The sequence below is a fragment of the Saccopteryx bilineata genome, chromosome 2, assembly GCF_036850765.1.
Source record: "Saccopteryx bilineata isolate mSacBil1 chromosome 2, mSacBil1_pri_phased_curated, whole genome shotgun sequence".
Lineage (NCBI taxonomy): Eukaryota > Metazoa > Chordata > Mammalia > Chiroptera > Emballonuridae > Saccopteryx > Saccopteryx bilineata.
The window spans coordinates 183,165,419-183,193,124 of NC_089491.1; the positions used below are offsets into that span (position 1 = coordinate 183,165,419).

Consider the following 27,706-nt stretch of genomic DNA (forward strand, 5'->3'; position numbering starts at 1 on the left):
CTTTAAAATGGTTAAGATAGTAAGTTTTATGTTATGTGTATTCTACCACAATAAAAAAAAATCAACATTCTGATGTATAAAATACAACTGGAAAAGAAAATTAGAGTGATGATGGTCTGAATGTGTATGTACAGCAACAGCATGATCGGTGAAAGGATCAACTCTTCTGTATACTAAAGAATGTTTAACATCTTAGAATTATAAAAAGAAAATAGAAGAAATAAAGGAAGAGACATCTTTTCCCCACACCATCCTTTTTCTTATTTACTTAAGAAAACTTGTAACTGTAAGTTTTTCTGTTTTTTGAAATATATGTAAATCTTTTTAAAAGCTAAATAAGCCTTTTGCTGGCTTTAAGACCCAGGAATGCCTTTATCAAGGACCTGGGAGCTGTGTCTCTGAAATATTAAACATCAAGAAAGATAGTGCCCTCATCTCCCAGTGTCTGTGGGAGGGCAGGAGCCTAATTTGGTGGGTTCCTCATGCCAAGTTGCAAAACTACCTCCTCTCAGGAAGACGAGAAGTTTGCTTCTCCTCCCAATAAAACCAATTAGCTAACACAGATGTGCATTGCAATCACCAGGTGAACATAGGATGGACTGTACTTGACAAATGGTGCTGTCAAGTCCTCCTACTTGAGGACTAGTTCTTGTTCTTCTGGAGCATGTGTACATAATGATTCGTGTCTGCTTGGCCATAAAGACTGATATCTCTGTCTTCGGAATCTCATAGCAGATTGCCTGTGATGAGCTTTGCATTCTAATTTAATGCTTATTAAATAACAAAACTGTTTTCTTTCTCCTCTTTGTGGAAAGGTTTTCTAAATTAAGAGGAGATGTTATTTTTAATTATTCCCCAGTAGGGTGCTAAGTGACCTCTGGGCACTGAGATGCCTAGTGCACTGCTGCAGCCTTTCTCTGGCCCCAGCAAATATGCCTCGTCCATTTGGCTGGGATTCTGCCTTGGTTTCTAAAGTTATAAATAATAAAATCTTATAATTTGAAAAGAATTTAGATGTCACCTAAAAGAATTCTCCATCAATTATATGAATGTCTCTAAGTGGCATTCCACCAAAAAAAAGAAAAAAAGAAAAAAAGCCTAGCTTTTACAAAGGTCTAGGAAAGGGAGAGATTTCTCCAAAGTTGGAAATAAAAATGTGGCATTGCAATTGAAGACACGGGTTAAACAAAGCACAGGAGGAAAAGCAGAATGATGACAACTGAGACATCTAATCACATTAAAATGTTGAGTGTGTGTCGGGGCTTAGAAGACAGAATCAGCAGTGGAAATTAGGACAATAGTACAGATATCTGAATGCTAGAAAAAAAGTTAAAATATTTTCTAAACAGACAAAATAGACCCAGCTTGTCTCTAAAAGAAGCAACATATATGAATTAGCAACGATCTTTCATGAAAAATATGAAAGGGTGTATTCAGTCTTACACTCCCTTAACAAAAGAATTCTGCGCAAAAGAGCCTCATTTCCACTCAAAAATCTCCAACACCAATGAATGAATGAATGAATGAATGAATGAATGAATGAATGAATGAATGAAAAAAATGCACAACTTTTCCTAGCTTTTAGAAGCTGGTCTTTTATCTGACCACAATTACCTATTTTATCTCTGTAACAGTTAACAGCAGTTCGGGGGGTTGGCATGGCTATTTAAAAGAACCACTTTTTTGCTCTCAATTCCTTATCTTCTGGGACAGAAATAATCTCTTCTCTCGCTTTTTGTATGCTGTTTCTCACAGTGGCTAATAGCAGTGGTTCTAGTTTTTCTTTGACCTTCCCTCTCATCTTCAGGGAGGCTCTTACCTAGTTAAAGATGATTTGTTGAAACCAAGTGAGCAATCACAGAAATGTAAGAACCCACAGAATGTCCTCCTTCATTTGTAAAATCTGCTTTCAAAGACAGATGCTTTTAGAGAGAGGCTGTTATTTAAGTATGGCAAATATATTTGTTTTCCAAGTAATGTAAATTTCTCACTGGCCTACCATAATTGCAATGGATCTTCAAAAAGCCGAGCAAAGTGAGAAATGGACAGCAGCAATAACCATTTGGATTAACATGTCACATTTTTTGATGGGTATATTAAAAACCCAAGGATTGGGAACAAGAAGTCAGGAAAGGTTTGCATTTTAAATCTTTCTCATAACTTCATTAAAGGAATTTTCACTTCAACAGATGCTTTTATAAAGCAGTACTGAGATCTAATTTATTTTTGAAAAACAGAATGAAAATATTACAAATAGTCTTATTTCAGGCAATCAAAGAGAGTGGAACAAGAAATATGGTATTTAATTGGTTTTTCACAAGAATATCTGTGCTTATGACAATCATAGATCCTTCTGTATAATGCTCTCCCTTAGAAGTTTCAGTAAAAGCTGTATCCATTGATCTGCAATTTAGTAAACCTAAGGTTTTTGAAGGGCGGCCAAAGTTTCACTTAGTTTTTCAACAATTCTCTCTCTCGAACCTGAGAGCGTCTATCTTGCTCCTAGAGAAATTAAGATACATTTTATACCCAAAACATCAATGTGCTGAAACTTAAAGACATAAGCCAGGTAGACTTACTGAGACACTGAGTTCTTCTTAAAAAAATATTTCATTTAGCTTCCTAATGAGCATGTCTGACTTTAGTGAAAGAAATATGCCAAAAAATACAGTTCCTATTTCCCAAGAGAGGGTAGAAATTTTAAATTTAGCCATGGTTCAGGTCTTAGACATTAATATACACATGATTCACTAAAGATTTAAAATAATTACTTTTTAACTCTTCCCAGTAATTAATCCACTGGAAATTTAAATTTTTAATTGAAAAAATATTTTAGATATAATCTTGGTTAATTCAGCTCAGAGTAGTGCTTCTGAGTATTTCTGATTAAATCATGAAATTCTAGATAAAAGGAACATTAAGTATCACATAAATGAAAGAATAGGTATAAAGTGATTAAAACATGGCCAGGCACAAAGGGCTCAATGAACAATAGCTGGCAATTTAATAGTGTATTAGTAATTGTAACAATGGTAATCATGTACCCTTGTCCTCACCTAACATTTTATTTTACAGATGAAGCCAGAGAAATTAAATGATTCATCCAAGGTTATAAACAAAGCTAGTTAGTGGCAGAGCTAAAATTGGAATGTAGGACACCTAACAAGTCTAATACTGTTTCCCAATACTTTGAGGGAAATATGTTTTTCAATTATAATGAGCTATTTTGTCATATAAAATACCCTTATATAGAAAGGCTAGGCTTCACTTAACTTCAGGTAGAAAGCATTCTCAATTTCCATTCTGATGAACTTTAATTTCAGAATGTGTTTGGTTTTTTCTCACATTCTTTTTCTCATCTCCTTTTAGCCTCTTGGCTACATTCAATATCATCACCTTTACCCTGAGGGACCACACATTGCTAACTCCTATCTTTCCAGTATTCCTTCTGGGTTTACTTTCTCCTTCCTTCCTCATTTACCCAATTCATAAGAATTTCAAAGCTTTAGGTTTTATGAAAGCTGGGTGATTTGGCCAAAACCATTCAGCTAGTAAGCAACAGAGCTACAACTCTAATTACTTAGTTGTCTAGTTCCAAAGTCTATGATCATCTGATACACTGAGATATTTCTCAGATGTACTATACAGACACCTGCACACAACCTTTTATAAATTAATGACTACCTGTACTACGGGTATTAGTGGATTAGCTTTGCAGGGTTTTCTGTGCCTTAAATAAGCATTTAGCAAAAGTTTTGTAAGTGCATGTGGACTATAATAAAGAATAAAGCCAACTAGATAAGTGGTAAACGAGAAAACAACATAAGAAATAGATATTTTTAAATAAGTAGATCTCTTTTAAATGTTTTATTAGTATATTGTATTTATAATCAATAACACCTATATAATATAAATGGCTCTGAGGTGTATAATAGAAATAAGCTTACAATATAAGCACATATCTAAAAATAAATTGATTCTAAGACAATGCATATCTTGTTTGGTTTTCCAAGTTCTTCACAAGAACCATAACTGTCATCTTGTTTATCTTGTTGTGCCAGAGATTTATGAAGCCAGAAGAGAAAATTGCAGTACCAAGAACTCTAGGGCAAGACTTAAACGTACCCTTGAGGCCTAAAATAATTGATATCCCTTTTTAAAATGCCGAACAAAAGAAACTTTATGTCAGAGTCCAGTGTTATCATCATCATAATTCTAAGTAAAGGTATTTTTTAAGTCAGGTGAATCTTACGTTAAGACATTAGTGTCACACTGGGTGAGTACTTTAGACAATCTCTTTAAGGAAAGAAATTTCCTAGTGAGGCAGCTAGTGTCAAAATGTCCCTCCCTCTGAAATGTTGCCAAGACATGAAAGAGAAATACTGGTTTTGAAATTTGTCCAACTTGTACATCAAAGTCAACCAGGTTCCTGAGATAGATCATTCTGCTTTTATGTCCTTCTATTTCCAAGTTTGCTCTACCAGAGTTATGTATTTGTTTATTACTTCTGTATAGGATTTACTAAATTGGGACCATTGAGAGCTATAAACCCCAACTGCAATATGGGTTTTGTCAGTAGCAGACTATCTTAGCTATTGGGTGTCATTGTGTCTCTGCTTGAGAACATTTTATATCCACAATTTTTTAAACTGTTGATTCTTAGTTTAATACTTAGGCAACTGTAGCGTTTATTGATCAATCAATACTTTGGAACCAGTAAGTGGTTTGCAACCTCACAACATTCGATTATTCACTTTGCTATGACCCATCACATTTAAGGTGTCATATAATCTCTTTAATTATATGTAATATTAGTGCTATTATTTTAGTATTAATCACTGTTATATTTTATTAATCATCACTTCTCTGATAGCTAATTCATGCAGACAATATATGATATTTGAAGGGAAAAAAAAGGACATAAGCAAGAGAAATTTCCCATGTGCTATATTGGAGCTCCACTCTCCTAAAATTTTACATTACAGAACAATTCCAAATTCTGAAACATAGGCCCTGTACTCTGCCCATACCAAAAGAAAATTACACCTGTGACTAGAGCAAAGCTGCAGCAATAACAAGAAACCTGTGCTGCATGACATTCCCTAGATAATGAATCATCAAGAAAAGGAACACCCAAAAAATTTTACAAGATATTTTACAGGATGTCTTTTCTTCCCTTTTAATGCATTGCATACTGGTAATACTAATATCAAGTAAAAACAAATATATAAATCTATTATATTACTAAGAAATTGGCCACAGACCCACATCTATCATTTTTAAAAAATTATAAAGGATTAGGAAGATGATCAGAATGTAATTGTATTGTCACTCATATATTCTTTAATGTAACTGGAAACTTACTGAAGCAAATCACAAAATCTCTGTCAAAAAGAAAAACAGTATAGATCATATAGTAATAACCATTCCTTAAAATTAGAAAACATTTCAAACAAGCTTAATATTCTTATTTGACAAAACCATAGGGTCAGGAACTAGAAGACAATGATGCTTTTTTTCCCCCTCCCTTTCTTTCTTCACCCCCCAACAAACATTTACTAAGGGACAACAAGGTGCCAGGAAATAGGAAAAGAACAGTCCCTGTTCCCAAGAATCATATAATCTAGTGACTAAGGCAACCAAGTAATTCCATTTCAACAAGGTGGATGGATTAATAGCTATAAATCAAAGTTGTGTAAGTGACCAAAAGAAGGACCCAACAGCTATATCTAGAATGAAGATTCTCTTGACATTGCTTGCTTGAATGATATATTCATCAGTGAACCAAAAAAAGTTTCCAAGATCATGTAACTACAATTCAGCAGGAAAAAATGAAGTGCTCCGGGCATTAATCTTGAATACTGAGTAGTTTAAAATGTTTTTCTACAACCTTCATGATAAACCAGACAGCATGCTCAGGGAGACTGTAGGCAATATGTCAAAAGCTCTTTCAAGTCAAGGGCTGACTGACTTCTGCATCCTCCTACTGCATATAATACTCACTATAAACACAAAGTAGGTGTTTAATACATACTAATTATACACTCAAAGCTAGATAAACATACAAAATATTTCCACATATAAAGATAAAATTAAAATGCCAATGACCTTGGAAGTTGAAAATATAAACAAAATATACATAAAAACTGGAGGGATGCTTTGCCTTTAAATTCATATATCCTAAGTTCAAATTTGAGTTTAATTACTTAATAAGCTTAGTGGCCTTTAGGCGGGTTCCTAACCTCTTAGACATTTCACTGGTGAGTCATAAAATGAGGATGAGGATATTGATACTAATCCCATGAACCCTTGGATCATTGTGAGGAATAAATAAATTTAATATAGTATATATGAAGGTTCCTAACTCAAAGCTTGGCTCAATATATGATACTCAATAAATGTTAGTCCTCATTAAATATATGGAATAAATAATATTTCCTAACTGGAAAAAATTCTCATCAATTTCCTTTTAAGATATTCTCAACTGAAAATATGTGGAAACGGTTATTTGACAACTTTCCTTAGTCAAAGAATTTAATCTCCCTTGAAAGCAGGAAAGAAAGGGGCATCAGTATCAAGCATAAACTTTATCCATTCATTCATTTGACAATTATTAAGTATCTACTACATGCCATGAATTATGTCCCATATCAGTGTCTTTGAAACCTGTGTCAAGTTTCTTTCTATTTTTTTTTAACGTATTGATTTTAGCAAGACAGAAAGAGAGGGGAGAGAGAGACAGAAAATCAAGCTGTTCCTGTATGTGCCCTGGCTGGGGGTTGAACTGGCAACCTCTGTGCTTCGGGGCGATGCTGAATTATCTGGCCAGGGCAACCTGTGCTCAACTTTCTGATCTAAATGACTTGGTGGATGATAAGCACCCATAACAACCTCCAGTGTTGGAAATGTACCACTTTTTGAAACAATTTTTACTCTTTTGACAGATTTAAATACTACTTGATGACCAGAGGAAAAAGAATTTTGAAAGGGTAGGGAATGAGTTCAACGTGTGATGTGTTGAGATTGATTCCTCTAAGACCTACAGATGGAGGCACCTTCAGATTGAAAAGGTCTTGCCAAAAATCTCAGGTTTGAAACCATCAACACATAGGCACTAGTAATGTGATGAGAGTAAATGAGATCAACATGAAATATGAGTATGTTTACAAGAACAGAGTACTGAAAACATCAGTAATTCAAGGAAAGGCTAAAGAGGAAAGGCCAGCAAAAGAGGTTCTAAAGAAATGATCATAAAAGTAGGAAGAGAATCATAAATACTATTTAATAAGCCCATAGGAGAGGGGAGTTGAGTTGGAGAAATAAAAATAGAGTGCTTATCTCTAGATAAAATGTCAGAGAAATTAAATAAAATGAGACCTAAAAAATTCACTGGATAAATAATTTAATGTACTCATAAAGAAATTCAAAGAAAGACAACAAAAGAGTCCATCTAATGTTTAATGCCCCCCAAATTATGCTCTCCTGGGAGCTGGCCAGCTACACTTTCTTGAACACTCCCAGTGTTAGATATTTACCATTTTCTAAAATTCTCAATCTTTGGATAGCTCCAACAATTACAAATTTTCTCTCATTTTGAATCAAAATCTTTTTCCTTGTATGTCTGTCAACTGATAAACACTGTTTTCTAAATATTCTAAGATAAATTTTGATATACCACTTATCCTGATCCACAAACATATCTGGGTACATACATACAGCAATGTGTATTTGTTCATTGGCTGTCTCCCCCCACTAAATTATAAACTCCAAGGAGACGCTCTGCTTTACTATCTGCATCACAGCGCCTGACACATAGTAGGTGCTCCATAAATAAAAATTAAATGAATAAGTATATTGATAAACAGGGTTTTAAACTCTAAAATAAATTATTGAATGAAATTGTAGCTTTCCTTTCCCTTTGGGGTTTTTTCCTTAATTGGATCAATACTCATGTAACTTTCTAAATCAGTGTAAGAAAGCAGGATAGATTAGGTGCCTCTCAAACTCCCTTCCAGAACTTTGACTACATGAAAAACTTTGACTACAAAGATGATTTGTAGTGGAAACATCCCACTGGGAACTAGGGAACCTGGGTTCCAGATCTGAGTCTGCCCAACATCTCTGCTCTTTAGCAAATCTGGCTACTTTGGGGCATCAGGACCTCATTTACGGAGTGAGACTTTTGGATTCCATACACTCCAAAAATATTTTCCTAGTGTAAAACTGTAAGATTATTGGGTTCGGGAAATCATGTGCAGATGTTATAATAAAATGTATAAAGAAAAATATTTGAAATGTCTACTCACTGCTCTAATTATATCATTGCTTCAAACTTCACATTTTTCTTTTCCAGATATTGTATATTTACCATAAACGCCTTTTATACATTTTCATTGGCATTTCCTCAGTCATTTAAAAAAAAACTGTCCTGTCACCTTCAACAAAGTAGATTCTCAGATGAAATTATATAGTTGTTATGATTTTAAATCTTATTCTTCACAAAGGCCTTTCTCTTAGCCCTATCTAGAAAGTTTTGTTTCCATTTATAATTTTAAAGTACAATCTATAGTAATACTTAACTTATTGCTAATTTAGACAAATTATCACCAATTAATATTACATTCTATAAGCAACAACTAAAATTCAGACCAAGAAAGTGAAATCAAGTACACAAAGAGCATATAATATATATTTTTACTTATATATATATATATTCAGAGGTATTATATTATACCTCTCATTTAAAAAAAAAAAGTCTGTTCCCATTCTTTTCCAACATTGAGTTCTAAAGACAGAATCAAAAGAAAAATACAAGGTAGCTATAATATAGCACTCCTCCTCGGATGTTGTCATCATATTAAAAACATCTGTAATATTCAAGAATAGGAACCTACTATTCACATTACCATAGAATGTCTGCTGCCTGTATTATACTGTAATATTATTAGGGGAAATGTTCATTTACAGATATATTTACTGTTTACTCAAAAAGGATTGTCTGAATTCTGTCAATATAATGAATGATTTTGTAAGGCTGTGTCATTAATTAGAATATTAGAAGATTGCAATGTTCGATACTCAGCAAGCATTGAGTATCTTACATCAATGTTCTACAAATGCAACTGAGTTCTGCAACAGGGCTGCTGCACAGGCTGTTCCCACCCTGCTCCCGAGATTCCCATTTCTGATACAGTGAAGAGACCAAGAGATTTTTGTAAGATAAGTGAAAAGAATTATTTCAGCCTGAATTTAAATTCCTGACACTTTAGCTCACATTTGTTTAGGAGTTGGAGTTGTTTTGTTTTTCAAGTCAAAGGAGTAAATACTTGAGTATATAATTTTTTTAATTTTCCTGAATGCTAGTTCTATAGCTTATTACATAAAATTTTTTATCAAATGAAATAGGAGAGTCATAGAAAGCCACTATGAGAAATCTGTGACATATTCAAAGAAGGCTATGGATATTATAGTATAACTTGAATGGTATTATTCTAAGCTTGAAGAAACAAGACATACTTAGGATATCTACATGTAAATAATTTAAACCAAGACAAGTAATTCTCTTACCAGCCTCGATTCAGCAGAATGAGTCTCATTGTCCAACAAGCATGACTGAGATGCAGTACTTTAAGGCAAGAGATGTGATTCAAAATTTGTCACTTCTTATAAGCCGTGTGACCTTGCTCAGGCCACTTTTTTATAAAAATATGGTTAACAGTAATACCTTTCTCTGGAATTACTGAGTGAATTAAATGAGATAATTCATGTAAAGTACTTAGCACAGTGGCTGGCACATTGTAAATGCTTGAGTTTTGAACTCTTTAAATGTCTATAGAGCTCTGTGGAGAATAAAAACCAAAGGGAAAAAGTCTCTGTCCCCTGACAGTGGTCTTGTCTGTGACAGCTAACAGGGGTACAGTCTTAGCACATAATAATATTCAGGGCATAGCAAAGAGAAAAGGAAATAGGGAACTCTGAGCATGCTACCCACTCTTGTCCATTGTTCTTCCTTCCTGCTGCCGCCAGCTTCTCTAGGCAGCAGGTCATTGCAGAAAAGGTGGACTCCATGGCTTACGAGGTCAAGTTGCTGCAATATATATTAATGTTCCCCAGGATTCTCTTCTTGGTGTTTTCTACACACTCTTTCTGGATATCTCAGCCAGTTAGAAGGTTTCAATTGTCATATGTACACTGATGACTCCCAAACCTCTATCTCTAACCCATAATTCCATCCTGAATGCCAAACTCAAATTTACCACTGTTTACTTAGATTTCCTTTTGGATATCCCAAGGGCCTCTCAAACTCAAAACGCTTAAAATTAAACTTATTGTCTTCATCATTCTAGATAGACTACAATAGGTTTCAGGATCTTTCTGTATGAACACCACCAATCACCTCAGCCAGGACCTACTCTTGACTTCTTTTCTCTCTCCCTCCCACACATTTGGTCTCGAAGACCAGTTGGCTCCGTTTTCCACATCTGAATTGAATTGCGTTTTTTTTTCCTTCCTTCTTCAACTCTTTTCTTCAACTCTTTTCTTCAAATTGTTTCCAGTTCTCCCCAAAATCACTAAAATGCCTTTCTCGCTGGTCGCTGGTTTCCTGGCTATCTATTCCACCCACTATGGAACCTATCCTCTTTACTGCCACTTAAGGAACCTTCTAAATATCAGAGGAGGATGGGTTTCAAGAGGAATCCCAGTGGGGAGTACTAAAAGCCCAGCAGCAGTAAAATAGGTCACTCATTTTTGTTACAACTTAGGATAGCTATGAAAGTGGACATAAACTAAGCAAAGAAAAAGAGACACCATTTGATGTGACAGAAATATATACTTCCTAGAACTGTTTGAGAATTTTACCCTGCTTGCAATATTACAAGTTAGCCTACCATATTTTATGGTTGCTGGCAAAAGACCTGAGACTCCTGGTCAGAAACAAAAGACTTTATTCCTCATTGCACAGCAAATAGCATGAACATCATATTTTGGTCAGTTTCCTTGACCCCACAACCCACAGGTGTGATGCAAAGCAGCTCATGTAGATGTTGTACACACATTGGTTTGTGGAACCTTTAGCTAAGTGAACCCAGATATTCTATAATGGGTTACAAGCTGACCTCCCTTTGTCCTGCAGGGAGAAGTTGTTTTGGCTATGCTGGACATTAGGGAGACATTATCTTCCAAGGTGATGAGTTCACTCTTTAAACATCCCTAAAAGGATATTATGGAACAAAAGGGCAGTTAATGTCTTGAGTGACCCATGGAGAATTGTCTTCCAGCAGACGGGCTTTATATTCAAACCTGCCTCTTGGCACTCACTACCTGTATGGTTTTTACCACTCTTGACCAGAGTTTCCTCACCCGAAATTGAAGATATCACTCATCCCCAACAAACAACTACTTACAGTATATGAAATTAAATGCATGAAAGTGTTTTTGTAAACAATACAGCACTCTGAAAATATAGTTATTATGTATGCCTCTGGGACACACTTTGTTGTTTATTGTGGAAATGAAAGATGAAAATAATTTAGAATTTTAGAATAAAAATTAAGGATAAATTAATAAAATACATATGAAATGTCTAGACTAGGCTTGGGTGGTCCATGGTGAAGAGTACAACAGATTCTTTGACCTCAAAAATTTCAGTGTAGGGAAGAAAAAGAGAGAAAGGACAGAGTTTAAGATACATTGATATGACAGAACAGAAGCATAGAAGGATGACCTTGGGTCATCGTTGACTCACAGAGCTTGGAGGGATGTAAATAATCATTAAACCCAACTTACCAATGAGAAACTGATAACAAAAATTAGTAACATTCTCTCAGACTTTTAGTTTGGTAAAATGCCTTGACAAAAATTCTTTATTCCCTGATAAAGTTTTTATAAGACCAGGGGGAAATGTTGGTTTGGCACCAGGCATTTTTCTCTCTATAATCTTACTTCCATTCAGTGCTACTTCACCTCTTCATTCCCCAAGAATTGCAATAGACTTATTCTTTGTCTAACTTCTAACCTCTCTCAAAGGCCAAGAATTCTCTCTCTCTCTCTCTCTCTTTTATTTTATTTTATTATTTGTTTATTTATTTATTTATTTATTTATTTTGATGTAAAAAATGCTAGCCAAAACAAACGGCCCTTCCAACCTCTATTTTCTCCCTGTCACTCCATCTGGCCCCCAACCTAAATCTTCTTCTCATTCATATCCTACAAAATACAAACCTTCTCAACCCCTGACTGCCAATTACTCCATTTTTTTTCTCTCATTTCACTCAAGTCTGCCATAATTTGAACAGACTACACAAAATACAAAGTGAAGTATTGGCCACAAACCTTGAAGTCCAGCTTAAAGACTAGAGATAATCAGCTGCTAGGAAAAACTATAGGGCACCCAGTCTCCTAGAAATATAACATGGACATTGCTCCAAGGTAAAAATCACCAATATATAATAACTTGATTTTAATTCTACTGAGTGATTCTGAAAATCTTCCAATACTATAAAGTCCCTAATTTTTTTTATTAATCTTATATTTGGGATTGAGTTGTAGAAGAAAAATAAATCTTTTTCATTAAGTTCCACAGTAGCCCTAGCTCAATAACCTTAAATCTTAATTATATATGCCTCAGTGTTCTGAGACAAATACAGGGGAAAAAACAGGTCCGTTCAATTCAAAGTCTGTCTTTTAACTCATGAGGAGTTCCAAAAATACCTGTTATACTTCAAAGAAGACATCATATTCAAGGGTCTTAAGAATTTTTTTAAGCATATAAGGATGCTTATATAATTTAGCTCAATCTTTTAAAATAAAGGAGACAAAAAATTCAACTAAGTTTTTAATGTTCTAATGAGTTGAATTTTTTAATTTTATTATGTACATGGGTTTCCTTAATAATCAAATATAGTCAAAGAGTTTTAATTTTGTAAGATCTTCTATGGCAGGAAGCATTTAAAAGCTTTACTTGACCCAGAGGAACTAAAATATTTGAATGCATACTATCCATACTAAATAGCATTTAAAATTTAGAACACCAGTAATTTTAAATATCATTAAAGCCAAGAACAATGCTATCACAGTCAAAACTGTTCCTGAAGGTAAAAAAAAAAAAAAAAAAAAAAAAGTAAATTTGGTTCATGTTAAATTATGAAAATGGTAATTATGTAGAAAAGAATAAATGGCTCTAAATTCCCTTATGAATGATGAGTCAAGTCACTGACAAGAGTAAAGTATATTCCATATGTGATTAGCAACACATAATTTGACATAGACAAATATTATTTCACTTATACAAAAGTAGAATCACAAGCGAATGTAGGCTCTAAACCTTCAGGTTACAATAAGTTGTGGATAATTGGTCAGCATGCTTGTTTTTGTCCTTGATATTTTGCCCAGAATACGTGCACTTTTTTTTTTAATAATTTTATTTTTTTAATGGGGTGACATCAATAAATCAGGATACATATATTCAAAGATAACAAGTCCAGGTTATCTTGTCGTTCAATTATGTTGCATACCCACCACCCAAAGTCAGATTGTCCTCTGTCACCTTCTTCTATCTTGTTTCCTTTGTGCCCCTCCCCACCCCTTTTCCCTCTCTCATTTCCCCCTCCCCCCCATAACTACCACATTCTTATCAATGTCTCTTAGTTTCACTATTATGTCCCACCTACGTATGGAATAATACAGTTCCTGGTTTTTTCTGATTTACTTATTTCGCTTCGTATCATGTTATCAAGATCCCACCATTTTGCTATAAATGTTCCGATGTCATCATTTCTTATGGCTGAGTAGGAATACGTGCACTTTTTTAATGCTAAAATATCTTTCAAGTGTAGCTCAAAATAGCCTCTCCATCGCTCACACGCTTGTTCTCTCACTCTCTCATCTCTCTCTTGTTCAATAAGTTCTCTTTCATAGACACAACACAAACACAGCTAGACAGAATAAATGACAATGCTTCACAAAATATTTTCTTACCTATTTAAGAAATATGCAAAAAGACATTTTATCAATATCAACTCTTGATCATCTTCCCATTAAATTTATCAAATACCTATTATGTGACAGATACTATGCTCAGCACTGGAATTAATAGAAACATGGTTCTCCCTCACAGAGCTTACAATCTAACAGACTCAGTACAATGAATTCATATCATTACTCAGATTTAAGCCAAGTTATTTTATACAACAGAAACTTCTAAGCACTTAAACAAAAGAAATTGAGTAAGCTTTAAAAGCATTACTATTGCAAACTATATTAATCATACAACTTGCAACCAAACTGCTTCACTCCCTCAGACTGAACTGTCTAAATCCAATCTCAGTTTATAATTAATATGCCAGCATAAGAAACATAAGAACTTCCAGGGCATTGATAAAACTGTCAGTAAAATAGTTTACCTGGTGAACTGAGCTTGTGACCTGAAACCCAGTCATACTATGGTACAATAGAGTCACAGATCTAGCTGTGACACTTGGCATAAGTAAAGCTGGTTTAGGGGACAAAATGCTAGTGATATATAAGTAAGTTAAACTCCCCAAAATATGTCATTATGTCTTCAATCTTACCCCTTTGAGTAGTAGTACGAATGTTCATGTACGTCCTCGTGCCTCCTGACCATCCAGAGTATGATCGTACATGTACTTCTTTAAACTTTGAGCTGGAGCAGTAAAGTTGGAGTCTCAGGTTCTATGGTGAATACATTACTTACTCCTTACACAGGAAAAAACCATAATGTCTACCTTGACAATTGGTATACAAGTCCTAATTTGTTTGAATATTTACATGAAAACAGAACTGGTGCTTGTGGAACCACTGGAAAAAATCAAAAGGGAATGCCTGAGTTTCCTAAGAATATAAAAAAAGGGTGAATGCATCTCAAGACATACTAAAATCATGTTAGCTCAAAGATGGCGTGACAAGAGAGAGGTCAACATGCTAACTACAGTTCATGAGGACTTGATGATTGAAACTGGCAAAAGTGATTGCACTACTGGGCAAAGCATTACCAAGCCACTAAGTGTGGTCAGGTAGAATGAGAATATGGGTTTGATTGACAAGGCTGACATGCAAATAAGTTTCACAGGAAATGTAAGAAAAACCATGAAATGGTATATAACACCCTTTTTTCATGAAATTACATTGCTGTTTTGAACTCATACACTGTGTATCAGATGAAGACAGGAAGAAGACCACGACTATCTGACTTCAGACTGAAGCTCACTGATCAGCTTTTGGAGGAGTTTGTGAAAGAGAGGAGATCACCCAGAGGAGGCCAACCATCGTCAGTAGGAGACAGCCTTCGTCTTTCAGGGCATCATTTCCCAAAGCCAGTCCCTACAACAGCCTCAAAGGATGACACCACCAAAATGCTTCGTATGTCAGTGTGCTACAAGAAAGGACGTAAACGGAGGCACACAGGGTGATGAGCATTGAACATAACTAACCACTTTGCTGCATCCACGTTTTGAGGAATACCACAGTTCGAAAAATTTTTAAATGTAAGGAATAAATTTTTACCTATAAATTGTCCTAAAAATATCATCATATGCAAGTACATATTTGAGATTCTGCTAATAACAATACTTTTTGATTTACAGATGGGAGGTAAGTGAGAATTGCATGAGATAAAAAAATTTTATTTAAACATGTGTAAGGCAACATTAAAAAAAGTCAAATGTATGTTCTTCTTGTTTCTATAAATTAATTATCTAACAAACATGATTTTAAGTTAAGACAATTGCAACTGGAACTAATTTCATTTTTTGAAAAAAAACAAAACTCACTCCCAGGGGTCAGCAAGCATGAAAATAACTCACTACACAGAATTAAAGAGGCCAGTTGTGGAAAGGTAGTTAGAATTAGCAGAGCAAAAAGAAAAAGAAAGAAAAGATACTCACTTTAAAATTGTAAGCCCACTAAACACATAGGAAAACCATCTTTTTTCCCCAATCTATCCTCTCACCCACTCATAATTACTTAAGTAGAATAAAAATCTAGACATTGTGGCCAAAATTTTGACATTTAAGTCTTAAAAGGAAGGAAATAACTGTTGAAATTACAAAAAATGATTTAGGGAGCTAAAATTGACTTTGGATGTGAAAATATATCCATGTACAATATAATGCCTTAGTTAAGAAATAAACTTATTTCATCAAGCTATGGGAAGTAAATCAACCTTGCCTTAATATATGAGGAACAGACAATTTCTGACTAATACTTCAGGGGGAAAGGATTTTCTCTAAATAAAATGCTAGAAAAAATAAGCAACAGCCCTTATAAATTCTGTGCTCAGATTAAAGAGCCTTTCAGAAAAGTGTTTAGAGCCAGTGGCCGGGTTTAGGCTGTTACTAGAGGGAGAAACCTGTCAGAAAGGTAAGAGTTGGAGGCCTCCTACCTTTCTGCATGCATGGATGGAAATTAAAGGCAAAAAACCTCTCTAAGACCTTGCAACTCAAACTAATCCATGGGCAAAACACATTAGCTTTACCTGGAAGCATGACAGAAATGCAGACTCTCAGGGCCCAATCTAGAACCTGCATTTTAGCAAAATTTCCACAGGTGATTTGTGACCACTTTGAAGTTTAAGAAGCACTAATTTAAAGAAATAAGGTATTACAGAACTATAAAGCACATTCCAAATATTTGGCATAAATTTAAACTTCTGCATTCCCACTGTATCTCTTAAACCCTTTAAGATACCACCAACTTCAAGGTGGGTTCAGCAACAATTGCACAATGAATCCATATGAAAAAAACTAAAAACAGAGATGAGATTGAACTGCTCCTTTTGGCAACCAGTCTGACTCCACATGCCAGTGGGGTTGGAGGATTATGGCTAGAGATGGCAGCGGCAGGCATATACAAATCTCCATAACTAGCTGTTTTCAGATCTCCCTCTGTCAATAGCTCATATCCCTCAGTCTGCATATGGCCTACAGATATGTCTGTTGGCCCACATAAAATTTTAAACTTTGAATTCAATACCATCATTTATAAATCTGGAACTTTCACATTCAAAAAAATTGGCATATCTAAATTCTCTTCTACAAATCAGAAAATCTGGCGGCACCAGACCTACACCTGGCATGGCCATAAGTGGAGCCAAGGTTTAGCTGTCCCACATAGATGTTGGCCGGCATCTCCACCACTCCCTATGGTCTCCCTCACACTGTAGCTGAGGCTGAGTGTCAGCTGCCATTTGTCATCTTCAATTTAATCTGCTTCACCCATTCACATTCCCAGCTTGACTCCATTAGCGTTTGAATTTGCAACCCTTTTAAGAGGCTCTATGGATCATCATGTCACTGATCTTGAATCATTCAGCCTATCTGAATTTATTCTTTCATGTGTCTAATTGAGGAAAAGGAGCTACTGTTTGATCATAGACTTTGTGAGGGGAATCAATCTACTGAATTACACACTACCTCATTTTAAATATATACTATGCTATTTTCCTACACAACTCATTCCAACTCAGTCATTTAAACTATTTCTTTTCAGAATTGTACTTCAGAGTTATAAACAAGAAGACAGGTGTCTTTGTCTTTTTTATTTACTGAGAGATCTCAAATACCCTGAAATTGTTCAATAAATACTTAACAAACAAACTTTTCCCAAGAATTATAAATTCTCAAAAATTCATACACAGACTTTGAATGCATGTGTTAACTGTCAATGGGTATATGAAGATAGCCTAATTCTATTTTGGTTGTTTATTTTATTCCAGTGACTATGAAAACCATCAATAAAGAAAAGACATGTAACCCTAAAAAGCTTAAGGCTCATGGTCTGTTACTGTAGTAAGGTACCAAAAAGCTGAAAAAATAATATTAATATTCTAGAAGGAAAGGTCAGGCTTTTCTGTCTGTCCTTCCTTTGGGAAGGGGAGGGAGAAGAATATAGAAGTTTCTGGCTTGCAAGAACATTGGGTCATTTAGTTTTAAATCTAAAATAAAGGTTAACCTAGAAACTTCTTCTCTTTCAATAAAAGACAGAATTAACATACCACCTTACATTGATTGTAATTCCTCCCTTTCCCTGGAATTTTGAGAGTAACATACCCCTAGGCAAAGGAGGGAAGAGGAACCCTAAAAGATTTGTAAACATCTTTTATTGTGTTACCTTAAAAATCTTAATGTTTCTGTGTATCCCCTAAACAAATGTTGTAAGCTTGTGCCATGATGTCATGCTCTCCCCTGCCCGTGTGTGATCAAGGGTATATAAGTAGCCCCTGAAATGTATTTGGCACACATGATCTGGGTTTGCAATTGCCCCATGTAAGCCATATATGGCCAGCATATTTAATAAATCTCCTCCTTTAATAAAACTCTTCAAAATTCATCTGGACTTGGTGTCTCTATGTAAACCCACAAAATTGAGATACGGGTACTTTACAACATCACAACTTCTTTTGCAACAAAACAACATGATACAAATTAGACAAGATAGTTAAACTGAATTATAAGATTTAGTCTGATTCAATTTTACATTCCCACATCAATAGTCTTTAGTCATCACCATAATCATCATTATCATCATCATCCCAATCTTATAAAGCTGGACAACTTTTATGAGTCACTTATTAAAAAGCATTTATTAAACATTTACTGATGTGCCAGGAACCAGGTGCTAGATGTCCCTTGACTCCCTCACTAAAAGATATGCCTTAAATACTATGACTGTACCTTCCATGCCATGATCCTTAGCAGGGCTAAAGAAAGGAGAAAATATTTTTAATTGTCTTGAAAACTTGACCAAAAAAATAAATTGCCAAGAAACTGAGGCACAAAGAAATGAGGTGATTTTTTGTGGTTACATGGTTCTTTATTAGAACTACAAAATCATCAGAGCTCTTGCCACTGGACCACACTGGTTTCATGATAATCATTTTCAAAATGTATCTACTAACCAAAATGCGAGCCAATTAATTTTAATCACTCAACAAATGATGAGATGAGCAAATATATCCTCAAATCGCAAAATCTAAATTGTGACCCAATTCTAGCATACTTACAAACGCACCATCAATCAATCTAAAAGGTGTTTTCAAGAATGCTAAATATGTATCTTAGCAGCAAACTATAATGATATAACATTTCAAGAACTAAAGCTGAAAAAAAAAATTAGGTTGGAAATTTTTCTTGAACTTAAAACTATCCAAAATGGTTTGCCTTTCTCTTTCACTCTGCCCTTGGCCTCCGGACCGCCTGACTGAAAGATAGCTCACTGACCTCCTTTCTCCTTGTACGCCATAAAAGAGAAGAGCTGAAGTTAGAGCCCTTTCGCTCAATTCCACTCAACTCTCTGAAGAAAACACTAACAAAACAGAACCAGGTCACTGATATTAACACATCTGCTAGCCATACTAAGAAGAAACTTACTGAACTCTCCAGAACCAACAAATGTGAGCGTGCCATTCACTATACACCTATAACAAGGTAAAACTAAACTAAAAAAGAAGTGGTAACAATAACCAGGTTTGTCCACCTTAAATGAATTTGGAACTGTACATAAGCTAATATGAATTTTTAAAAAATGTGTTTATGCTGTTTTCCTCAATCTTTATGGGCTATTTCTGAATTCTTGACTAATCTGAGCTGTCACAAATTCACTGTATCAATGCATAGAGCTCTATAGTTTTAGAACAAGTTTTAGAGCTGAAGAAAACCTGCCCTCTCAAAGAGTATATTCTAACAGAGTTTCTGTGTCCTATTACTACTAGCTTGAGGTTTTGTTAGGATTTCTACAACCATATAACCCTTTTTTTACTTCCCTGCTTTTGCTTACTTTACAACCCACAAAGACAAAGAATATGAAGCCAGAAAAAGCAGACTGGAACAAACAACACACCTTGCTTTGATCATGCATATGGTATTTTTCATAATAGAGCAGGCAGGAGAGAAAAAGCAATATTTCCTTCCTCTGATATTTAAGTACAATTTTTCTGGAATCTCCAAGGAGGACATTAAAAATGAAAAATTCATCCAGGATTAAATAAAACTATGCACAGTTTTTACATATAGATAATAATGTTGAATAATGAATTTCTTCTGTTCCAGAAATCTGTCCATCTCATCCAGGCCCTTCTGGTTTAAAAACTTAAATTCCAAAGCATAAATACACTTTTCCAAAAATCTTCTATCATAATGCCTACTAACGCATACCTTTATAAATATATTTATAGAGAGCTGCATAATCCACCACACAAAGCCAAAGCATTAGACTTTACTATTAAACTCAACAGAAAGTTCCATATGCAGCAACAGGAGGCCATAGGCAATTAACACCGTAAATTGAAGGGTAGAGAATCTTTGCATGACCTTTAAAGGACAACAGAGTTGCCCATTCACATGCATGCAATTATACAGTCACTAGGTCATAAAAGAAAAAAAACATAAAAATATTTAGTAAAACAAAGCTTACATTCATCAAAAGCTACTTCGCACTCTCCGGGCTTTATATGAAGAGTTAGCTTTACAGAGCACAGGAGATTAAAGGAGGAAAAGAGACTTGTTTGGCTTCTTGTCCCCATCTTGTCAAAGTACTAAATTCAGCCTACCACCATAATTGCTAAAAATGCAACATTATCACAATATCCAATCTTAGTGTACACTTTCTAAAATATAAATTTAATTGAATGATATGTTTGTACTTTTGCTAGGGGGAAGGGAGACAGACAAATCTTCACTAACTGGTCAGTCAGAGGAAATCTTAAAACAATTACAGCTACAATGGAGTATTCAGGAGACTGAAGGAACTGATAAAAGGGGCTTTATCTAATAAAAGGGTACTACAAGCTCTGATTCTTTAGTTAGTGCTCATACCCCATGTGGATCACTGGGAACAAAATGGAATGTTATTCTTATAGCTAATATATTCACTTTTTATCTGAATCCCAAGTCTTAACAATCAATTGCCTAAAGAGGCCAGATTTTCACTGATTTCAGGGACTAGATTGCCTATCATTATAGCACAGGATGAAATCCAACATATACATGTGGTATACACATTGGAAGTGGGTGGGTTTTGGAAATCTAACATAAATTTGGAGTATAATATCAATATGTTTCTGGAAAATATGTCAATATCATTTGCAAACCAGAATGGTATGCTCTAATGTAACGCATGGCTTATGTTTTCACTGTGGAGGTGCGTATTTAATAAAGACAGCATACACATATACCCAGTGTTTAAAATGTGTTGAAATTCCTAGTCACAGTGTCAAAAAACACATCCCAAAGCATCCTTACACAGAAGACAAAATTGATTTTTGCATTTCTAGCCTAACAAATAAAAATGTAGTAGGCAGGTATGATCAGAGCAAGGACAGTGGGCGGGGCTTATTAGATAACAGGGCAGGAAGCCCTGGGTACCTAGAAAGGGACAATTGTAGGCTGGAACCTCACCCCCAGAGTGACCTTTCCTCCCCCCCAGTATATCGTTGGTCATGTGGTTCAGACCCTCCCCTGAACTTGCCTCCTCCGATATGTCACCAGTCATGTGGTAGTCCGTTAGAGGAGGAACACGGGAGCCAGGGAATAGCTTCATATGACTCCCATACAAGCCCTTGCACAACCGCTCCCTTAAGCATTAATTAAGCCCTCAGGACAATGAGGTTCTGACCTGGATCAAATAATCTTAGGAACAAAGCCTCAGGTCAGTTGACCACAGAGTTTCGGTCAAACTAGGGATAACATCTAGGCCTCAGCTGTGTGTCATCTCCAGGCCCAGAAAAGCAACAGAGCTAGACAGGGTGACGCCATGGCTACATCAGGACCAGCTGCAATGACTAAGGACCGCCCCCTCCCCAACGCCCTAGCACCAACCAATTAGCAAAGGCTGTGACCCTGACCCTTTCCCGACTTCCCCCTATCCCAAGCTTCAGCTCTTTCTGATCACACAGGGAACCTTCCCCCCTTTCTATCCCTCAGGCACATATATCCTTGTTTTCTTTTTCTTAAGCTCCGAGGACCCTTCTTTTGCTTCTATAACTTGTTTCCGGAGCCCACCCAGCCCAGCTGCCCCAGTTCTTCATGGCTCACTTCTTCTACCTCTGTGACTAACTTTTGCTTGTATTTTGAGTTTTGAGTTTTGGCTTTGAATTCTTTCTTAGCCAGAACTTAAGTACAGAGGTTGTCGAATGGAAGTCCAATAACATGCTGATGATGTTTCACCATTAATAAAAATACCTCCGCCCAACCTGTGGTGGCATAGTAGACTGAGCATCGGCCTGGAATGCTGAGGTTGCTGGTTCAAAACCCTGGGCTTGTCTGGTCAAGGCACATACCTCAAGCAAGGAACAACTAAAGTGAAGCAACTATGAGTTGATCCTTGTTCCCCCACCTCTGTAAAATCAATAAATAAAAAAATCTTAAAAAGAAAAATACCTCCAAAAGAAACACCAAAGAGGAAAAATACACTGCATTTAACAGTGGCTCATACAATAAAACTCAATTATAAACAACATTGTTAAGCCCTGGATACAGCTGCAGTGTAGGTCAAATCATGTAAAATAGTGAAAAACTACATACCTAAAAATGTAGACATTTTTTAAAGTTGTTCTTACCTCCTTCAATACAAAACTAGCATTTTGTATGAGTGCCTTAAAAGCATTTGTAAGTATACATTTGCATATATATGTATAGATATAGATATTAGATATTGCAGAGATATGTATTTAAATAGTAATTTTTTTATGTCCCAACAAATCTAACCATTTCTCTTAAAATTTCTGTTAAGAATAAGAAGACAACAATTTTTTTTTTTTTTTTTGTATTTTTCTGAAGCTAGAAACGGGAGAGACAGTCAGACTCCAGCATGCGCCCGACTGGGATCCACCCGGCACGCCCACCAAGGGCAATGCTCTGCCCACCAGGGGGCGACGCTCTGCCCACCAGGGGGCGATGCTCTGCCCCTCCAGGGGGTCGCTCTATTGCAACCAGAGCCATTCTAGCGCCTGGGGCACAGGTCAAGGAGCTATCCCCAGCACCCGGGCCATCTTTGCTCCAATGGAGCCTCGATGCGGGAGGGGAAGAGAGACAGAGAGGAAGGAGAGGGGGAGGGGTGGAGAAGCAGATAGGCGCTTCTCCTGTGTGCCCTGGCCGGGAATCGAACCCGAGACTTTTGCACGCCAGGCCGACGCTCTATCACTGAGCCAAACGGCCAGGGCAGAAGACAACAATTTTTATTTATAGTTCATTGACAAGGATACTGAATCCTTGTGCCGAATCAGACTCTCTAAAAATGACCCAATAAGTCAGTAGTCAATGACAACTAAAAAAACAAAAACTAACTTCCAGGTCTCTGTTTGCCAAGCCAATCTTTTCTCCTTCCGTGTTTCAGTCTGTTCTCCAAACCTAAAGTAAAACTGTCTCTAAAAAGACTTATGGTACCTCATTATAAAATTATTCCTCTTCTTCCAGTGTGGTATGGTTCAATATGCTCCAAATACTAGAGCTCAAAATAAAGTTAACCAAAGAATTTTTGAATAAAATGGCAAATTCATTGTATTACATGGCATTTTAAAAAATCAATGCTTTATATGCAAATTTATCATGGGAAATACTGTACAAATATGTGGACCAGATATGAGGTTGGTTCAGCTTTTTGGCCTTCATATCTACCAGCATCCATGTTAACATGTTTCTTTGTAGTTTTATGAACCCTACTAATAACAAGTTGATGAATTACATTTGTAAATGTCAGGCATGGATCAAAGGGGGACTGTTACATGCTTATTTTACTTCAACTTATGGTTTTTTACCAAAGAAACAAAACTGCATTGCACAGTAAAATTCCTTATTTTTACTTGAATCTTTAATGAACATAACAGCTGCAGAATAATATGATTTAATGAGGCATCCCTAATAAAATACTGCAGAAGTAAAAGCATGGGCACTAACTGTTTGCACTCTGGTTGTTTCATCTTCTCAAATACATTAAAAATAACTGATGACACTTTGGAACATCCTTAGTTTAAGATATACATTAGAGAGACAAATGTTCATCAGTTTGTAGCCACAGCTGAACTTGGGCAGTACCTTCTATTAGGGCCCATGATAAGAAATGCCTGGAAAATACTGGAGAGGTACATCTTACCCTACTCATACAGGGCAATCCATAACCTGCAATCAGTGATAAATCAACCCTAAAATACACTTTCAACATTTCAATGTTCAAAAACACATTGTAAAAGAACCATTTATTGAAATACTACACTGCAGATACTGGATCCAGGACCACTAAAATTTTCTGATAATACACAAAACAATTTTAATAAAATCTTGTATTAACCCCCTAAGTTTCATCTCTTTATAAACTCTTAAAAAGGAAAAGTAACCATTGTCTAAAAACAGACATTTTACAGCTGTGTCATCACATTTTATAATTTGGTGGTTAGTAAATACTATAATTCAGTCTCTAAGCAACATGTATCATTTTTGACATAGATCCATGGGCATCTCAATAAATCCTCATTCTCCAATTTGTCATTGTGAAAATAGCTAATATTTTTCAGATTAAAAATCACATAAACTCAGAAGGCTTCAATTCTCTTTAGCACAACTTGTAGCATTAATGTGGGCTCTTCTTTAAGAGACATGTATCATGGCACTATATTAATAAATAAGTTTAAGCATCCTAAACTACAAAATTTTATTAAAGGTGCAAAAAGAATCAAAATTTTAATCTAAAAAAAATGCATTATAAAAAGCAACATGCTAAAATTGTGCTCTGCCTCTTAAAAGAGTCACCATGCCTAAGTATTAGGTTGACATGACACTGCTGTCATAGTATTATATCTATAAATAATACAATGCATTTTTTATGAAAATTAAGAAAACAAAAATAAAATAAGCCCAGTGTAGTTAGCGATGGCCTTTCAATGGCTACTGATGGCTTTAAAGATTAGCATTCTAAACAGAGACCAACATGCAAACAATTGACCCAGGATGAGAACCAGAACATAATGAAGTAAAAAAAGAGAAAATTAAATTACATGTGTTTGATCATTTTTAAGGCTTTTAGTTGCCAAATTTGCAATTGTAAAAGATTCAACAGTCTGGGAATACATGTAGAAACATAGAACGGCTGGAGTAAATACAATCTTAATGCTCTGGTTTTTTAAAGGCTTGAGAAATATTTTCAATCTTCTTTGCAAGTTATTGTCATTTAGCACAGAAATCTTAAATTAATTACTCAATTGTCTTAACTTGCATTGCCTAATAAATCAGTTTTAATGTGTTACTTGATATCACTCTGAACGTTAATGTCTCGAACAATCTATGTAGCTGGGAAGACAGGGAGGGGCCAGATAACTATCCTTCAGTCAATAGTTATTGAAATTCACCCTGTCCTGCGTGATGGACTCATATACTGACTGTTTTAGCGGTACTTTTTAGAGTAAGGGTTGCATACAGTTTTGTTTCTGTTTTCAAAAAACGATTTCGGCAAAATGCAAGAGAGGATTAACACTCACAAAACGAAGATATTTTCTTTTCTGTTTCATTGTCACCCGCTAAACTCCCTCAGCACCGTTTGAAGAGAGGCTAGAGAGCCACTGAGTAACTACACATTTGATTCCAAACGCTTCAGGCAATTGTTTAACACTTGGTCAGAAGGGGAATACTGAACAGGAAAGCGTCGCTTTTATCCAGGGGCTCTGCAAGAGCCCACAATTCTTCCTTTTCAAGTGGAGTCTAGAGAGCGCAGCCTGCAGTTCGAAGAGAAATCGAGCGGAAGATCTCAAACTTTCCTTTGCAAAGACGGTTTCTGGAAACAACACGTTTCCCACTGGCAAGGGAAGATCAATAGCTTAGGAAACACCTCTAGAGAGGAAACCGGCCTTTTAGAACAGAAGGGGAGAAGGGCAGCAAAGCAACGGGGCAGAAAAACCGTTTGGGAGGCTTATATTCAGAAAGAAATAAAAAACAATTAGTTTCTCGAAGCAGTTCTGTTTTTGTCTTTTTTGAACGCTGTTCGTAAACTGATACTTTTCCTAAAGCACTCTTGTAGTACCCATTTATCAAAGCTTTATTTCATTCAGTAATAAAGCGTCTGTTCCCAAATCGAAATCCGTCTTTAAATAGAAGGGGCTCTGGAACTTAGCACGATGATTCTTTATGAGAATAGTTAGCGGCGGAGAAATGAAGAACCTTATTGAAACGCCCACTGTATGCCGACAGGCCCGATAATTAATCAGAAGTGGACAGAAAGTAGGGATTTCAGAAAGGCGACCTAACACATCTCATTGATCCTGCCTCGCAAGCGACCCCCAACTCCTAGTTAAGAGTCCAAAATGGTTACCAGACCGGATGGATATGATCGAGGGATCGAGTTAAAACCCACTTTAATCCTCGACCGGGTCGCTCGCAATGTTAGGAGAAATGGGGCAGAAAAGGAGGGAGGGCATCGTTCTCAGAACCTCGATTGTGTGCTCTGATCCCTTCTCCGCGCCCTTCAGCCCCCGCTCCTACCCCGATGCCGGTGAGGGAGATACAGGCTGCCCAACCAGCATCTGCTCGCACCTCTCGCCTCCACAGGGAGCCCCCTATAACCCCGTACCCCCCCGGGGGGGGGCTTCCGGGCCCGGGTCTTAGAGCTGCTGCCGGAGTCCCCAGCGCCCGCGGGAGGCACAGCTCGCACCTACCTGCAGCCCGGCTTCCTGGTGGCGGCAACACCTAGCGATGCTCCTGCAGCTTCCGCGGGCCCGCGCCAGCCTTATCGCTCTTGCATCGCTTCCAAGGTGCCAATCCGCCGTCCCGATTCAGGGGCATAGGTAACCCGAGTCTGGTGGTGTGTGCTTGTGGAGGGCTTGTGAGTGAGGTCCGGAGCGTGCCTGTATGCGCGCGCGCGCGCGCGCGCGCGTCTATTTCCTCCTCTGATGGCAAAGAGGGCTCAGGAATCTCTTGACATTTACACTGGAATCCCCTTAAATCGGATGGAAAGTGGTGCTAAACCTCGTCTCTTTTCCCTCTCTTTATTCCACAGTGTCAAAGTAATAAAAAGATGTGTTTACCGAGGACAAGCCAAAGTCCCGGAGCCCTTGCCAGCTCCCGCGGTCGCCCGCTGTCCTCGCCCGGTGCGCGCGGTGCGCTCAGCTCCCCCTGCTGCGAGAATCGAGGCGGTCTTGCAGCAGTTACCGCCCTTATTCCATCAATGATTTGTTTGCTTTTAACGCCGAGTACAGACTTTTCCTCTCGCCTCACGTCGTCGCTCCCTCTCACACACACACTCACAAATTCTCTGTTCCTTCTCTCCCGCCCTCCCTTTTGTTCTCTGGGGAAAGGCAATTGGACGGAACGATTCACCTTCAGGAAATCAGCCTCTGCCACATTCCTGTTCCCTGGCTCTCGCTGGTCCCGGGTCTCCAACGTGGAGGAGTTGCTGGACAGGTTCGGGGCAGAAAAAAGGAGAGTCTCTGAGCTCTGGAGCTCTCCGCCTGCAAGCTGCCCAGATTCCTGGATTCAGGCGCCCGTGTTCCCGCTGTTAGCAGACAGTTCCCAGCTGATGCCCTCTCCGAGACTTGCGCCGAGTCCAATTAGCAGCAACTCCTAGGCAGGTGCAGCGCCTCAATCCCTCCTAGAAGTGCTGCGGGCAGAGCCCCGTGCAGCCCAACCGCTGCCCCTATAGGCATCGTGGGCTGGAAGGAGGGGAAATCGCTGCTGTCCCAATCTACCCAGTACCTGGCACCGTCACCGCCGAG

The 27,706-nt window shown here is 37.0% G+C and overlaps 1 protein-coding gene across 2 annotated transcripts in view; it reads right to left on the reverse strand.

Moving 5' to 3' along the window:
- TAFA2 (TAFA chemokine like family member 2) overlaps nt 1-27,183 on the reverse strand; it is a 574,649-nt gene extending 547,466 nt beyond the window's left edge. The window contains exon 1 of one of the 2 annotated variants that reach the window (XM_066258880.1): nt 26,651-27,183. The gene's annotated coding sequence lies outside the window, so the exon portion shown is untranslated. Of the gene's footprint in view, nt 1-26,646 lie in introns of both variants that reach the window. The other variant, XM_066258879.1, reaches the window with a different exon arrangement.
- Nucleotides 27,184-27,706: the final 523 nt, after the last annotated feature.